At 45.7% G+C, this 16,427-nt stretch overlaps 1 protein-coding gene across 2 annotated transcripts in view; it reads left to right on the top strand.

Annotated features, from left to right (window-relative positions):
* The first annotated feature begins 400 nt into the window (after positions 1-400).
* Positions 401-16,427, top strand: part of SRBD1 (S1 RNA binding domain 1) — a 242,494-nt gene continuing 226,467 nt past the window's right edge. Inside the window, exon 1 of one of the 2 annotated variants that reach the window (XM_077282407.1) lies at positions 401-537. The gene's annotated coding sequence lies outside the window, so the exon portion shown is untranslated. Of the gene's footprint in view, positions 761-16,427 lie in introns of both variants that reach the window. The other variant, XM_077282408.1, reaches the window with a different exon arrangement.

Genomic DNA, 16,427 nt, shown 5'->3' with positions numbered 1-16,427 from the left:
CAGAAATTAAGTTTTTTCAGTAGCTGCACTTCTCAGCGAAAATACAATAAAAACGACTAAAATCATCAGCTCACCACATGAAAAACAAGCCCATCGAGAGAAAAATAGAATATGGCGACAATTTTTTTCTTTTTATTATTATTATTTTTTTTTTTTACAAAGTTCAGAATTTTATTTTTGATTGAAAAAAAAAAAACCCCATAAACTAAACTATAGAAATGTTGGTATTGCTGTGATCGTAGTGACCATTTTATAAAAAATAAAAATATTATGACCCTTGGAAGAAGGGGAGAAAAGAGAAAGAGAAAAGAGAAAAGTGGGTAAGGTTTTTTTTTTTTTTTTTGGTGCCGTCAAAGGATACACGCGTCCTATTGTTACAACAAACCTTGTATGCGCATGCGTGGTTGAGTATTACGTTTGGAAATTGTGGAGGTGTTTTGAACCGCTCGGCGCCATGTAGAAGGAGGCGGGGCTGAGGAAAGCGCTGGAAGATTGAAGATCCGCTGAGGGAGCTGGACGCGTGTGCTGTGCACTGAGGTCAGGGCTCATATATCCCGGAGCGTGGAAAGTGTGTTTATCGCTGACTCTTCCGCGGGCAGTAGTCCCTGATGTTTTTCCCTCCAGTCCTACAGCAGACAGCTGCGGCATACGTGACGGCTCTGTGCCGTACAGCGCTCCTGCTGTCGTGAGGCATGCCGGGAACTGTAGTTTCATCACATCTGGAGAGGCTCAGGGTGCAGACCGGCATCTCAATAGGATGGTAGGGCCGGGTGGCGGCGGCGGCGGCGGCTACTTGTGTCATGTGATTCTTTGTCTCCCCTGTCATGTAAATTAGGGTCTTGTATGTAGACCCCTTAAATAAAAGTGGTACAGTCCATTAAAGTGGTAGTCCCAGATTTGCCCCTGGATTCTCCCTGTGACCGGTGGCCAGCTGTGGTAACGTCTCTTCCATATCTGTTATGGGGCAGGTGACATCCCAACATCAGCTGCTATATACTTAAAGGGGTTGTCCAGGCAGGTGGTTTTACATAAAAGCGTTCTTTGCGCTCTTCGTAGGCCGGTGTTATTACTTTTGCATCATACCTCTCTACCTCTCGTTAATGTTTTCAGCCGTTCTTGAGAGACCTCCAGTTTTGTTTCCAGCTCGTTGCCTTGGACACCGACCACCTCTGCTAGACAGCAGATCGAGCGCACTGCTTACAAGCTCTGTTAGTGTTGCGCTTGTGTAAGCACTGGTCTAAAGCTGGCCAGCTGAGAAACGGCCGCGGTGGTCGGTCTCCAAGGCAACGAGCTGTAAACAAACAAGCCTTAATATCTGAAAATTAGCTGTAAATTGTAATAAGGGGTACATTGCTGAAGTGCTTGTATGGGAACCATCCAATAATATCCAGCTGTGAAGACGGGAAGAAGCTTTAGGCCACGTTCACACTTTGCGGTGTGCTCTGCGGGTTCTCCCGCAGCGGATTTGATAAATCTGCAGGGCAAAACCGCTGCGGTTATCCCTGCAGATTTATCGCGGTTTGTTCCGCGGTTTCCGCTGCGGGTTTACTCCTATACTATTGATGCTGCATATGCAGCAATATGCAGCATCAATAGTAATGATAAAAATAATAAAAATTGGTTATACTCACCCTCTGATGTCCCGATCTCCTCGGCGCTGCACGCGGGGCTCCGATTCCAAAGCTGCTGTGCCGAGAAGGACCTTCGTGACGTCATGTGACCGCGACGTCATCACGGTCATGTGACCGCGACGTCACCGCAGGTCCTGCTCTTACAGCAAACCTGAGACCGGAGGCCGCGGGCAGCGCTGAGAGGTGAGTATATCATTATTTTTTATTTTTATTCTTTATTTTTAACCCCAAATATGGTTCCCCGGGCCTGGAGGAGAGTCTCCTCTCCTCCACCCCGGGTACCACCCGCACATTAACCGCTTACTTCCCGCAACGTGGGCACAGCCCCAATGCGGGAAGTAAGCGGTTCAATGCATTCCTATGGGTGCAGAATCGCAGCGATTCTGCACAAAGAAGTGACATGCTGCGGGTTTTAAACCGCTGCGTTTCTGCACGTTTTTTCCCGCAGCATGTGCACAGCAGTTTGCGGTTTCCATAGGGTTTACATGTTAATGGAAATGCTATGGAAACTGCTGCGGACCCACAGCATCAAAATCGCTGCAGATCCGCAGGAAAAACCGCAAAGTGTTAACATGGCCTTAGGCTATGTGCACACGATACGGATTTAGTGCGGATCCGCAGCGGATTTTTCCGGGCAGAAATGCTGCAGATCCGCACAGTGATGTACAGTACAATGTAAATCAATGGGTAAAAAAGCTGCGCTGAAAAATCAGTGTGGAAACGCTGCGGATTTAAAAGAAGTTCATGTCACTACTTTTCTGCGGATCTGCAGCGTTTATGCACCCTTCCATTATAGAAATCCGCAGTGGGCAAATCCGCAGCTGCGGATTCTGCCAGGAGATACGGATTTTGTGCAGAAAATTCTGCACCCCATTCCCTACGTGTGCACATAGCCTAAAGGCCGCGTTCAGACATCTGTGTTTATTTGTGGCTTTCAAGAATAGGACATTCCGGTCTATGGCAGTATTCAAATGTCCTTGGATTATTTTATGTAGACCGTGTGTCTGCAAAAACCTCGGAGACGTCTGTTATTTACCGACAAGTCTAGGGGTTCGTGAAAATCCTAGACCGCCACGGAGGGCGCGTTCTGTACAGTGGAGGAGTCTTGATTTTTCTTTTGGGTACAGAATTTGTGAGAAAATTGTCACTTTTTTTGTTTTGTTCTTGGTTCCTATTTTACCTATTCATTTTAAAGGCTTGTTCACACGTTGCATTTTTGCCACTTTTTTTTTTTCTGTGCCTTTATGGATAAAAAACCCCCCCAGTGGTTTGCTGTGCCAGCAAAGTAAATGAGATTTCTGAGCCCTCGTTCACACGCTGCTTTTTTTTGCTTGCGGATTTTAACCATTTTTTGGATATGCAGAGTGTTCATCCTTTCAGCGTTTTTGCAGAATTTTTCTGTAGCTGTGTGAATGGGGGAAAAAAAAAATACTTCTTTCATTCAGCATTTTTGCCACTTACACTGTTTTTTGGTGCAGAAAAATGTGCTGCAAATACTCACTGTGGGCACAGACAGGGCTTTGGCACAGGCAGACCAGGCAGATGCCTGGGGCCCCCACCTACAAAGGGGGCCCTCTTCATCTGCAACCCCTGTATGAAGTGCCCAGAGGGTGTTCAGCAGTGAATAATGCTGTGCATTTCTCTGTAGTCCCAGAGTGTCTCTCCAAAACCTCCCTTGAGACCCCCTCGGTGCTGTGATTTACTCACTGTGGTCCTGGAGCTCTGTGCTGATTGCTGGTATTTATCGCCCACTCCTGGTTTTGGCTTACACATACTGATGTGAAATACTGACCAAATATTGATCATATGAATGTGGCCTTAAACATACTGTAGACAAAGCAAACATCCTCACTCCAAAAAAAGCTGAAAAAAGTGTGAAGAACACCACAAAACAAGTTGACAAAGAGGGGTTTTGAACGCAATATTTTTACTGCTAATAGAAAAGGTTTTGGCTACTGAAAAAAATGCTGCATGTGAACATAGTCTTACTCTGAAACGCTATGTCTATCTGTGGTGTTACATACGACTGCAGGTGACATCTACTAAATTATCTGTATTCAGAGAGTTAAGGCTGAGTCACACATAACGATATCGTTAACGATATCGTTACAACGTCACGCTTTTGGTGACGTAGCAACGATCCCGCTAACGATCTCGTTATGTGTGACAGCGACCAATGATCAGGCCCCTGCTGGGAGATCGTTGGTCGATGGGAATGATCAGGACCTTTTTTTGGTCGCTGATCACCCGCTGTCATCGCTGGATCGGCGTGTGTGACGCCGATCCAGCGATGTGTTCACTTGTAACCAGGGTAAATATCGGGTTACTAAGCGCAGGGCCGTGATTAGTAACCCGATATTTACCCTGGTTACCATTGTAAAAGTTAAAAAAAAAACAGTACATACTCACATTCTGATGTCTGTCATGTCCCCCGGCGTCCACAGGGTTAAAACTGCTTTCGGCGAGAGCACTGCTAATGCACGCGCTCCAGCCGAGAGCTTCCCTGCACTGAATGTGTCAGCGCTGGCCGTAAAGCAGAGCACAGCGGTGATGTCACCGCTGTTACTGCCGGCTCTGACACATTCAGTGCAGGGAAGCTCTCGGCAGCAGCGCGTGCATTAACAGCGCTCTTGCCGAAAGCAGTTTTAACCCTGTGGACGCCGGCGGGGGACGTGACAGACATCAGAATGTGAGTAAATAGTTTTTTTTTAACTTTTACAATGGTAACCAGGGTAAATATCGGGTTACTAAGCGCGGCCATGCTCTTAGTAAACCGATGTTTACCCTGGTTACCCGGGTGCTGCAGGGGGACTTCGGCATCATTGTAGACAGTTTCAACGAAGCCGAAGTCGTTCCCCTGATCTTTGGTCGCTGGAGAGACCTGTCTGTGTGACAGCTCCCCAGCGACCACACAATGACTTACCAACGATCACGGCCAGGTCGTATCACTGGTCGTGATCGTTGGTAAGTCTTTTAGTGTGACTCCAGCTTTAGCACTGTATTATCTGTGGTGTTAAAATAAATTAAGAGGGGGTTGGGGGCAACTCTTTCTCTTGGGCCCCCAATCTTTTCTGACCCTAGCAACGCCCCTGCGTACAGCTAATAGTGGCAGACCTGTTGGCCGATTATAAGGCCCCTAAATATGGGGGCCACAGTGTGAGCACTGGCTCCAGGCCCCTCCACCAACTGTATCCGCATCCTGCTCATGTAATGTAACCTAAATGTTTGTGTGATTTTACAATGTTAGCATTTGGGGCCCCACTTAAAATTTTTGCCTAGGGCCCCACTTTGTCTAAAACCGGCCCTGCGCACAGACCCTAAATCTGCAGGTTGGAATGCTGGTCTGAAATTGCTTTATGCTTTTTAGTTCATATCTGAAAAAACAAACAAACCTTGCATAAATAAATTCCAAAAATAAGTCTGGATCTTACATGTGGAACCGATGCAGAATTCATTTTATTAATCAGGACTAAATGTGCAATGTGTGTACATAGCCTAAGGCATACCTCCCAACTTTTGAAGAAGGGAAATAGGGACAAAGTTTGCACATGCCGCGGCAAATTTTAGGCCACACCTCTGACCACACCCATTTCACAATTAGTCACACCCATATCCACGTCCCAACCGCACCCATTTAGCACTGCTGATCACACTGTTTCATAAACAATAATTATAAACAAAAAAATATGGCCACACAGTGCTCCATACTGTATAATGGCCACACATGATGCTCTATAGTGTATAATGGCCACACATAGTGCTCCATACTGTATAATGGCCACACACAGTTACTCCTACACACGCGGCTGTGCTCCGTACACCTCGTGCCCACGCGGCTGTGCTCCGTACACCTCGTACGCACGCGGCTGTGCTCCGTGCACCTCGTACGCACGCGGCTGTGCTCCGTGCACCTCGTACGCACGCGGCTGTGCTCCGTGCACCTCGTACGCACGCGGCTGTGCTCCGTGCACCTCGTACGCACGCGGCTGTGCTCCGTGCACCTCGTACGCACGCGGCTGTGCTCCGTGCACCTCGTACGCACGCGGCTGTGCTCCGTGCACCTCGTACGCACGCGGCTGTGCTCCGTGCACCTCGTACGCACGCGGCTGTGCTCCGTGCACCTCGTACGCACGCGGCTGTGCTCCGTGCACCTCGTACGCACGCGGCTGTGCTCCGTGCACCTCGTACGCACGCGGCTGTGCTCCGTGCACCTCGTACGCACGCGGCTGTGCTCCGTGCACCTCGTACGCACGCGGCTGTGCTCCGTGCACCTCGTACGCACGCGGCTCTGCTCCATCCACACTGTAAACCCCTCCTGACCCAACACATAAGCTTAGCTTACCCTCATCCAGCACCATGACAACCAGCACGGCAGAGTCCTGCAATACAAGGAGGCCCCTGATCATGTGACTCCTGACTCCTCCCCTCCTGTGACCTCATCACAGGTCCTGTGCGCACAGTGCAGCGGCAGCCATATACGTGGTGTGCTGCTCTGCAGTGCGGGACAAGTACGGTCCCGCCCGTGATCGCGGGGCAGACTCTCAAAATCGGGACTGCCCCGCGAGATACGGGACGGGTGGGAGGTGTGCCTAAGGCTATGTGCACACGTTGCAGATTTGACTGTGGAATTTTCTGTGCAGATTCTGCATTTCTTGGCAGAAAACGCAGGTCAGAATCTGCACCTTTTTTTGGTATGTGCTCACGTTGCAGATTTTTGTGCTGATTTCTTCCCTTTTTTACCCCTGCAGATTTCTATTATGGAGTGGGTGCAGAAACGCAGCAGATCTGCACAAAGAATTGACATGGTCCTTTTTTGAATCTGCTGCGTTTTCCGTGCAGATTTTTCTGCACCATTAGCACAGCCTTTTTTTTTTGCCATTGATTTACATTTTACTGTAAATCACTTGCGGATCTGCAGTGTTTCTGCGTGAAAAAAAAAGCTGCAGATCTGCAGGAATTCCGCAATGTGTGCACATACCCTTAGGATCCTTTGTGTTCAGGCACGCGTTCGCTGGCTTCGTTGGGGCTTACGTCCAAACCCCACAAATCCCGATTTGAGAGTTTCCGCCTGCGGGGCCTAGACTATAATGGTGCCGATAGAACGTGCACTCTGATGTGTATAATTTTTGCTTACTGGAGGCGGACACTCAGATGTAGTAGACTGTGCCTGGGTGTCTGTCTCCAGGACGCGTATATACTCGAAAACGATGCAGGGCAGAGCGCACGTACGCTCTATCGGCACCATTATAGTCTATGACCCCGTTGGCGCATATGCCCGAGTCACGTTTTGCAGGGGGATTCGGATGTGAGCCCCAATGGGGACACTGAGCGGGTGCCTGAACACAGTGTGAAAGCACTCGAAGGGGCCGATTAATCAAAGTGTGTTATATAGTGTCCTCACTTCTGTACTTCGGTGGTGTGTTGCTCTGCCATGGTCATAGTCAGCTGTACCTTTAGCAATGGTATGGTTGACACTTGTCGGATGGAGGGCACAGTAGTCCTATGCTGAATGCTGCATGTGATGTTCCTTACAGCAGTGAATGGGTGAATTAAAAATCCCAGCTCATTAGGCTATGTGCACACGTTGCGGATTTTGATGCATTTCCACAGCGTTTTCGGACGTGCGGAATTGCATCAAATCTGCAGTGTAGTGCGCCACCAATGGGTCATTCCATGTCAAGTGGACCAGTGGTCCCCACTCGACCGTCTCCGATTTTGCTGAAAATTTATAAGGATGTACATGTATGTTTGAAAAGAGGTTCTGTAAATTTTTAGGGCCAGATCTCAAATACATTGGGCACTGTTGACCTTTCACTGGAGGTTCCACCAAGCCTGCGGCTTCAGCTAAGAGGATTTTGCAAACTTTGGCACATAGCCATTAGAGTTCTATACTGGCTATGATGCTGACATTTGGCATACTAGCTCAACTTGTGCTGCTAAACACGATAAAATTATTACCGTCTATGACAAAACAATATTTGGGCCGCAATTTTGTGTCAAAGTAGCTTGAAAAACGTGTCGCATAAAATTTATGCCAAACTTTGACCCTATATAACTCAAGACCAAAAACCAATAGTAACTGGTGCTTTGCCCTGTACACCAAACATCTACATGACTTTGCATTGCTGCAATATCACGGTCAAAGCATATGTATTTGTGGAAATATTCACACCCACATATGATGAAAAACTTAAAAAAAACGAATTTTACCTATTTTTAGGTCAAATTTCCCCAAAAGGGTACCCCTAAAATATATTAATTCTGATATCATTAGAAAGAGCACATTTTTCTCTACAAGGATCATTGGTGTTTTTTTTGGAGTCTCTCCGTTTAAGAAATGAAAAATGCCACTGAACATGGTGTTATGTATTAATACGCAATGAATGGTAACTGCACTATTCAAACCCTTGCGTTGGTCCATGGTGGTTATACCACAACCAATTCCCTAAGAATTGGTATTATAATCCTATTAAGAATTGTAATAATGCTGTCTTTCGAGAATTGGCAGCCCCATCGCCTAGGAGCCGATAGCCGTGCAAGGCGAGCCTCGGGCGGTCTCTTTATCGCAGGCTCCGAAGCCTGAGGGTGCGTGTCTTTGCCTAGGATCCCAAGCCTAATATTGGGTATCTTTTGTTGGTTCCCAAGCCATAATGTTCAGTCTAAGTGGTCTGGAAGTGTTGCTGAATTTGCAACATAATCGGTTCAGAGAAGCTGTATTGTCGGCCCATTGCTGTTGCAGCTGATGCTGGAATTATTGCAATGATTGACTGCTCGGGAATCCCGCATGTATCATTTCTCACAGGCCAGTGAAAGAAGCTAGCTGGTCCATGAGGATGCATAAAATTTATTAATGCATCATGCTCGTCGACTGAAATTTCAGAAATATTTCCAATCCACCAGTTCCTATCGTAAATGCAGGCAATGTATTGCCCTGGCTGGAGGTTTGCAATTGGCACAATAGGCATTTCTGATCTGACAGATCTATCTACATGGGCAATGAAAGATGATGGGTCATTTGACACCCTTGAAATGCGAATCTTTTGGTCATCAATTGGCACACACTGGTGATTTTCTCTTGTTCCAGCAATTGTATGTCCATCTTTGAACCTTTCCTCTTGAACTACCCGTATTTCGTAAATTTTTTCTTTTGGAACAAAAAAAAACTTGATTCCATGCAGTTGCTCGTTGCAAAAGTTGAATAAATCCACCAGGGTCAGTATTTGGTTTTTAGTTGGGCGTTGAAGACTGGCACGAGCTGCCAACCTCTTTGCTGTCCCTCCAATCCCATCACAGGGCCACTTTCCATGACTGGTACCAAAAAAAATTCCATTCAGCGCTGATATTGAAATCAGCATTGTGGTGGCACAAGTTGAGAAAAATTGTGAAATTTTTGTACTGGGCTGCAGATCCATCGCTGAAGTAGTGGATATGACGAATCCCATAGATGAGAGTCTTGAGATACTCCACAATTACTGTTAAGAAAGTGTGGACTGCAACTGTGTCATGTCGTGAGCAATCACTGATTATGCACAAGCTGATGTTCTGCGCAGCTTCACCATTTTACTCCTTGAAGTAAATTACAAATGGGTGTACTGTAGCTTGACTATTTTCCCAGTGGAAACCTTGAATGACATCTTGAACAATAAATGAGTAATTTTCAGCAAAGTCCATAAGGATCACAAGCTCTCCAGGTCTCACATTTTCCTTCAATGATTTCAGATATCAACTTTGATGCTTGGCGATGTAGTGATGGCTACAAAGTTTAGAAATTTTCAAAACCAATTCAATGAAATCTTCTATAGTCAGTTGTTTGGTATCAAGCGTGTCTCGATCAGTGTGAATCCATTGTTTGAACTCAATAATATCTTCAGGGTCACTGTTGACAAACACATTGACTAGAAATTCTTTTAAAACTTCAGGACCCGGGCATTTATCACAACGGCCAAGCATACAGTCCTTGGATTCAATTCCACAGACCATTTTGCATATGAGCTCTTTGTAGTCATCATTGATTGGGCATGCTGCAAGCATTAGTTTGACATTTTGGTGAATGGTACACACACAAACGGAATGTTTTCCAGCAGATCCAACGGTTATGCACCACTTTGGCCGAAGCTCTCAAAACTTGGAAAATCCAATTTCAGGGCCATTCCGATCCCGATAGGCAACAAACATTTCCCTCATATTGCTCAGTAATAGTCGCTTTTAATAATAGCAACTAATATTCGCTAAGGCTATATCAGACGAATTTCGGTGTCTCTGAACGAATGGTCAAACAAGCTCGAAAGCTTAAATGTGAACATGGGATCTTAGCCTTACCTAGAATCAAGTGTGGCAAGAAACTTTCTGAGGAAGTGAAGAAAAAGGTGCAGGCATTTTTTGAGAATGATGAATTCAGTCGAATGTGCCCTGGTAAAAAAGACTATGTATCAGTGCGAATAGCAGGAGAAAAAAAGCAGATGCAAAAGTGACTATTACTGAGATTGGAGGGACAGCAAAGAGGTTGGCAGCTCATGCCAGTCTTCAACGCCCAACTGAAAACCAAATACTGACCCCGGTGGATTTATTCAACTTTTGCAACGAGTAACTGCATGGAATCAAGTTTTTTTTTTGTTCCAAAAGAAAAAATTGACAAAATACAGGTAGTTCAAGAGGAAAGGTTCAAAGATGGACATACAATTGCTGGAACAAGAGAAAATCACCAGTTTGTGCCAATTGATGACCAAAAGATTCGCATTTCAAGGGTGTCAAATGACCCATCATCTTTCATTGCCCATGTAGATAGATCTGTCAGATCAGAAATGCCTTTTGTGCAAACCTCCAGCCAGGGCAATACATTGCCTGCTGTTGTGAGTTCCGTTCTCGAACTCCCTCCTGTGGTCATGAATGGTACTTCGGCGAGTTCTGTCTGTGAACTCCCTCTGGTGGCTGTGAGTGGAGCTACTAGCCATTGAGGTGCTTTCCTCACCTGCTCTCGTTTATTGCTAGACTGGCTTCTCTATTTAACTCCACTCAGAACGTTAGTGCATGCCAGCTGTCGATGTCTTAGCATTGGTTCAGATCTCTCTGGGACCTTTCTGAGGACCTGTCTATTCCAGCAGAAGCTAAGTTCCTGCTAGTTTATTTTTTGCTCATTTGTTTTCTTGCTAAGTTCTAGTCCAGCTTGCTACCATGATATTGCCTTGCTAGCTAGAAGCTCTGGGGGTGCAGAGTGGCACCACCGCACCGTGAGTCGGTGCGGAGGTCTTTTTGCACACTCTGCGTGGTTATTTGTAGTTTTTTTGTGTTGACCGCAAAGATCCCTTTTCTATCCTCAATCTGTTTAGTTAGACTGGCCTCCTTTGCTGAAACCTATTTCATTCCTGTGTTTGTGAATTCCTCTTAACTCACCATCAATACTTGTGGGGGCTGCCTTTTCCTTTGGAGAATTTCTCTGAGGCAAGGTGAGGCTTTGTTTCCTATCTTTAGGGGTAGTTAGCTCTTAGGCTGTGAAGAGGCGTCTAGGCAGAGTCAGGCACGCTCCACGGCTATTTCTAGTGTGTGTGATAGGAGTAGGGTTTGCGGTCAGCAGAGTTCCCACTTCCCCAGAGCTTGTCCCGATTCCTTGTTTAACTATGAGGTCATTCTGGGTGCACCTAACCACCAGGTCCATAACAGCCTGCATTTACGATAGGAACTGGTGGATTGGAAATATTTCTGAAATTTCAGTCGACGAGCATGATGCATTAATAAATTTTATGCATCCTCATGGACCAGCTAGCTTCTTTCACTGGCCTGTGAGAAATGATACATGCTGGATTCCTGAGCAGTCAATCATTGCAATAATTCCAGCACCAGCTGCAACAGCAATGGGCCGACAATACACCTTCTCTGAACCGATTATGTTGCAAATTCAGCAACAATTCCAGACCACTTAGACTGAACATTATGGCTTGGGAACCAACAAAAGATACCCAATATTAGGCTTGGGATCCTAGGCAAAGACACCCACCCTCAGGCTTCGGAACCTGCGATAAAGAGACCGCCCGAGGCTCGCCTTGCACGGCTATCGGCCATGGCTCCTAGGCGATGGGGCTGCCAATTCTCGAAAGACAGCATTATTACAATTCTTAATAGGATTATAATACCAATTCTTAGGGAATTGGTTGTGGTATAACCACCATGGACCAACGCAAGGGTTTGAATAGTGCAGTTACCATTCATTGTGTATTAATAAATAACACCATGTTCAGTGGCATTTTTCATTTCTTAAACGGAGAGACTCCAAAAAAAACCCTATGATCATTGTAGAGAAAAATATGCTCTTTCTAATGATATCAGAATTAATATATTTTAGAGGTACCCTTTTTGGGAAATTTGACCTAAAAATAGGTAAAATTCAGTTTTTTAAAGTTTTTCATCATATGTGGGTGTGAATATTTCCACAAATACATATGCTTTGACCGTGATATTGCAGCAATGCAAAGTCATGTAGATGTTTGGTGTACAGGGCAAAGCACCAGTTACTATTGGTTTTTGGTCTTGAGTTATACAGGGGCAAAGTTTGGCATAAATTTTATGCGACACGTTTTTCAAGCTACTTTGACACAAAATTGCGGCCGAAATATTGTTTTGTCATAGACGGTAATAATTTTATCGTGTTTAGCAGCACAAGTTGAGCTAGTATGCCAAATGTCAGCATCATAGCCAGTATAGAACTCTAATGGCTATGTGCCAAAGTTTGCAAAATCCTCTTAGCTGAAGCCGCAGGCTTGGTGGAACCTCCAGTGAAAGGTCAACAGTGCCCAATGTATTTGAGATCTGGCCCTAAAAATTTACAGAACCTCTTTCCAAACATACATGTACATCCTTATAACTTTTCAGCAAAATCGGAGACGGTAGAGTGGGGACAATTTTTAAAACTGGTCCACTTGATGTGGAATGACCCCAATGTTAGTCTATGGGATATTGAGAATTGTTGTGCACATGCTGTGGAAATATACGTGCAGATTTGCAGCGTTTTATTTTCCGCAGCATGTCAATTCTTTTTGCGGATCTGTAGCGTTTCTGCACTCATTGACTTCCATTGTGTCAGGCCAATCCGCAGCAAACCCGCAGGTGTAAAAAAGATCTGCGGATTTGCTGCTTAGTTGCGTGTGAGAAACGCTGCAGATCGGGAGGAGGAAGAGTGTGTGGGTGGAGTGTGGGCAGAGACTGTGTGTGTGTGTGTGTGTGTGTGTGTGTGTGTGTGTGTGCAGGGATCTGTGGGGCTGTGTGTATCTGTGTGTGTGTGTGCATGCGGGGGTCTGAGTGCGGGTGTCTGTGTGTAGGCAGGCATAATCCGATGGGACTACTAGTCCCATCCGTCTATGCCTGCTACAGTGACAGCTAGCTGATGATGGGACAGTAGTAATCCCATCATCCGGCTACTGTGTTCAAGTGTAAAAAAAACAAAAACACATACAGTGCATACAGTACATACTCACCATACAGCTAATCTCCGACGCCCTCGATCACCTGTAAAAATAAAAAATAAAATAATAAGCGAACAGTATACTCCCTGTTCCGATGTAGTCCATTTAATAACGAGTGTCCCACGACGATCTCCCATGGAGAGCTGTCACATTGACAGATCTTAGAGATGCTCCATTTCTGGGGCAGCTGTGAGCTGGTGTTTGTAGCCGGGGGGGCAATATCCATGGACCCTTCCTAGGCTATTAATACCAGCCCGCAGCTGTATGGATAGCCTTTTCTGGCTATTAATTATAGGGGGACCACACATCGTTTTTTGGGGGGAGTTCCCCTATTTTAATAGCCAGTAAAGGCTAAATATACAGCTGCGGGCTGATATTCATAGCCTGGGAAGATCCATGGGTATTAACCCCTTCCCAGGCTATAAACATCGGTCCCCAGTCGCTGGCTTTCCCGCTCTGGAGCAGAAAATTGTGCGGGAGGCCACACCATTATTTTTTTTTTTTTCATTTTTTTTAAAATTAAACATATTGTGTTTAAGGCTGGGGTCACACTTGCGAGAAACTTGCACGAGTCTCGCATCTTAATACCGGCACTCGGGACTGGAGTGTGCGGCTGCATGTATTTCTATGCAGCTGAACCCTCCGGTCCGACTGCCAGCAGCAGTGCTGGGTACTGAGGTGTGAGATTCGTGCGACTTTCTCGCAAGTGTGACCCCGGCCTAATGCAGATTTTGTGTGTGTGTGTCTTTATTTCACACTTTATGTACCATTTTATTATGTTTATTACTAAACATCGGGCTTTTAATGGAATTTTAGAGGTTCTTGTTCATCGATGTAACGGCAATAGGCCAAGGGTTTGATGGAGCAGGATGGACGCTAAAAAGTAATTTTCAAGTATAGCCATGGAAAGTTTGGCATACTGTGGTACCATTTTGCTGCCCCTAGCAGTTCCCGTGCGTTGTAGATATATCTCCTCTCCAAAAGAAAAAAAAGTTGTGTAAGGATAAATCTGGTGACTCTTACAATGCAGACTTAGGGTACCGTCTCACTATACGATTTACCAACGATCACGACCAGCGATACGACCTGGCCGTGATCGTTGGAAAGTCGTTGTGTCGTCGCTGGGGAGCTGTCACACAGACCGCTCTCCAGCGACCAACGATGCCGAAGTCCCCGGGTAACCAGGGTAAACATCGGGTTACTAAGCGCAGAACCGCACTTAGTAACCCGATGTTTACCCTGGTTACCATCGTAAAAGTAAAAATAACAAACAGTACATACTCACCTTCGCATCCCCCGGCGTCCGCTTCCCTGCACTGACTGAGCGCCGGCCCTAACAGCAGAGCGGTGACGTCACCGCTGTGCTGTGCTTTCACTTTACGGCCGGCGCTCAGTCAGTGCAGGAAGCGGACGGCGGGGGACGCGAAGGTGAGTATGTACTGTTTGTTATTTTTACTTTTACGATGGTAACCAGGGTAAACATCGGGTTACTAAGCGCGGCCCTGCGCTTAGTAACCCGATGTTTACCCTGGTTACAAGTGAACGCATCGTTGGATCGGTGTCACACACAACGATCCAGTGATGACAGCAGGAGATCCAGCGACGAAAGAAAGTTCCAAACGATCTGCTACGACGTACGATTCTCAGCAGGGTCCCTGATCGCTGCTGCGTGTCAGACACAGCGATATCGTATGGATATCGCTGGAACGTCACGGATCGTACCGTCGTAGCGATCAAAGTTCCACTGTGAGACGGTACCCTTAGAAGGGATCTCATTAGCTTCAAGAAACGTTTGGCAGGCGGATAGTCCATCTTCATCTGGGATGTTTGAATATAGGGATTTCTCATCCATGGTGACTAAGATGGCATTCTTAAGGAAAAGGACCTATTGTAGATAGCTTTTTTAAAAGGTCCATGGTGTCCTGTAAATAGCTGTCCGTCTTCCTTACCAGCGATTTAAGGACATTTTCAACCCACTCTGAGATTATTTCAGTGATTGTTCTCACCCCTGAGATGATTGCCCTTCCTGGCTTATGGATCTTGAGAAGCATATAGAAAATTCCTATCCTGGTATTTTCAGGTTTATTTTGGAGTTGGGTCATCATCCAGTTTGGTGTAGTAGTGTATGTCCGTCAGCTGTCTGTGTGCTTCCTTCATGTAGGTCAGTTGTATTCAGAAGGACTATGGCAGCACCTTTATCCACAGGCTTAATAGTGATCTCCTGGATGTTCTTCAGGCTGTGAATGTCCCTTCTCTCCTGCACACTGGTGTTAGGTGTTTCCTTTCTGTTCTTGTCCAGTATTATGGACTGCACCAAATGTCTAAATGAGGCAATATATTGGTCCAAATTGGTGCTGCGGCCAGGAGGAGGTGTCCAGTCAAATTTTTCTTGTCTTCTAGTCTGTTTTAAATAAGGCTGCTTTGTTGTTGATACTTCTTAGTTTTTTGCTTTATCAAAACAATATTGATATACTTAAGTGCTGATTATGGGCGTTTTTTGATGCGTTTCCGCCACAGAAACCGACTGAATACAATGGTGTGTTTTTTACCTGCTGATTTTCAGCATCTAATGCAAGTCTGTTCTGCATATAAATCTGCATATAAAACTCAGCATACCCGCAAGAGAAATTGACACGTTGCGGATTTGAAACGCGCACCGCAGGGCAGTTTACGTTAAATAAAAAAAGTACAGTGGGCAGGAGATTTCTATAAATCTCATCCACTCCGCTGGAACTGTAAAATGTTGCGTTTTTCGAATCATGGGGCGGATATACTGTACAGTACCCCTCTGTGGCCACTTTTCCATTGACGGAGCTGTGTTAGTGTGAAGGTGAAAGCTGAAAATATGCCAGGATGGATTTTGGAGTGTTTTGCCATTGGTTTTGGCTTTAAAAAAAAAAAAAAAAAAAAAAAAAAAAAAAGTTAGTGGTTTCTTCATTATTCAGTGGAGTGAGAAAAAAACCGACCGGATGTGTACACTTTTTTAGACGCTAACCTAGCCGTCGAGTCTTCCGAAGCATATACGGGTCAGAAAAACACTAGTGGTCGTTTTCCTGGATCTGCTTCACTGGTGGTTTTACCATAGTTCTTGTGGCAAGACAATTGCGTGCACATACCATTAAAGACCTTGCATAAAAACCTCCCCAGTCTCCTGAAGCATCTTCTGCTTGAAAAACTTGGTGGATTCCAGTGAGTTTAAAAGCTGTTGTGTGCACATACCCAATTGGGGTATTTTAGGATTTGGATATCTGGCACCCCCAAAGATCAGGTTATCAGGTCTCGCGGTGTCCAGATGTACACACTGTACAGAGCAAGAATACACTGAGTGAACGGGAGCTGAGCT

This window comes from Ranitomeya variabilis, chromosome 2 (genome assembly GCF_051348905.1).
Source record: "Ranitomeya variabilis isolate aRanVar5 chromosome 2, aRanVar5.hap1, whole genome shotgun sequence".
Lineage (NCBI taxonomy): Eukaryota > Metazoa > Chordata > Amphibia > Anura > Dendrobatidae > Ranitomeya > Ranitomeya variabilis.
Note: the sequence above shows the minus strand (reverse complement) of the source record. Positions and strands in the feature narration are given on the sequence as shown.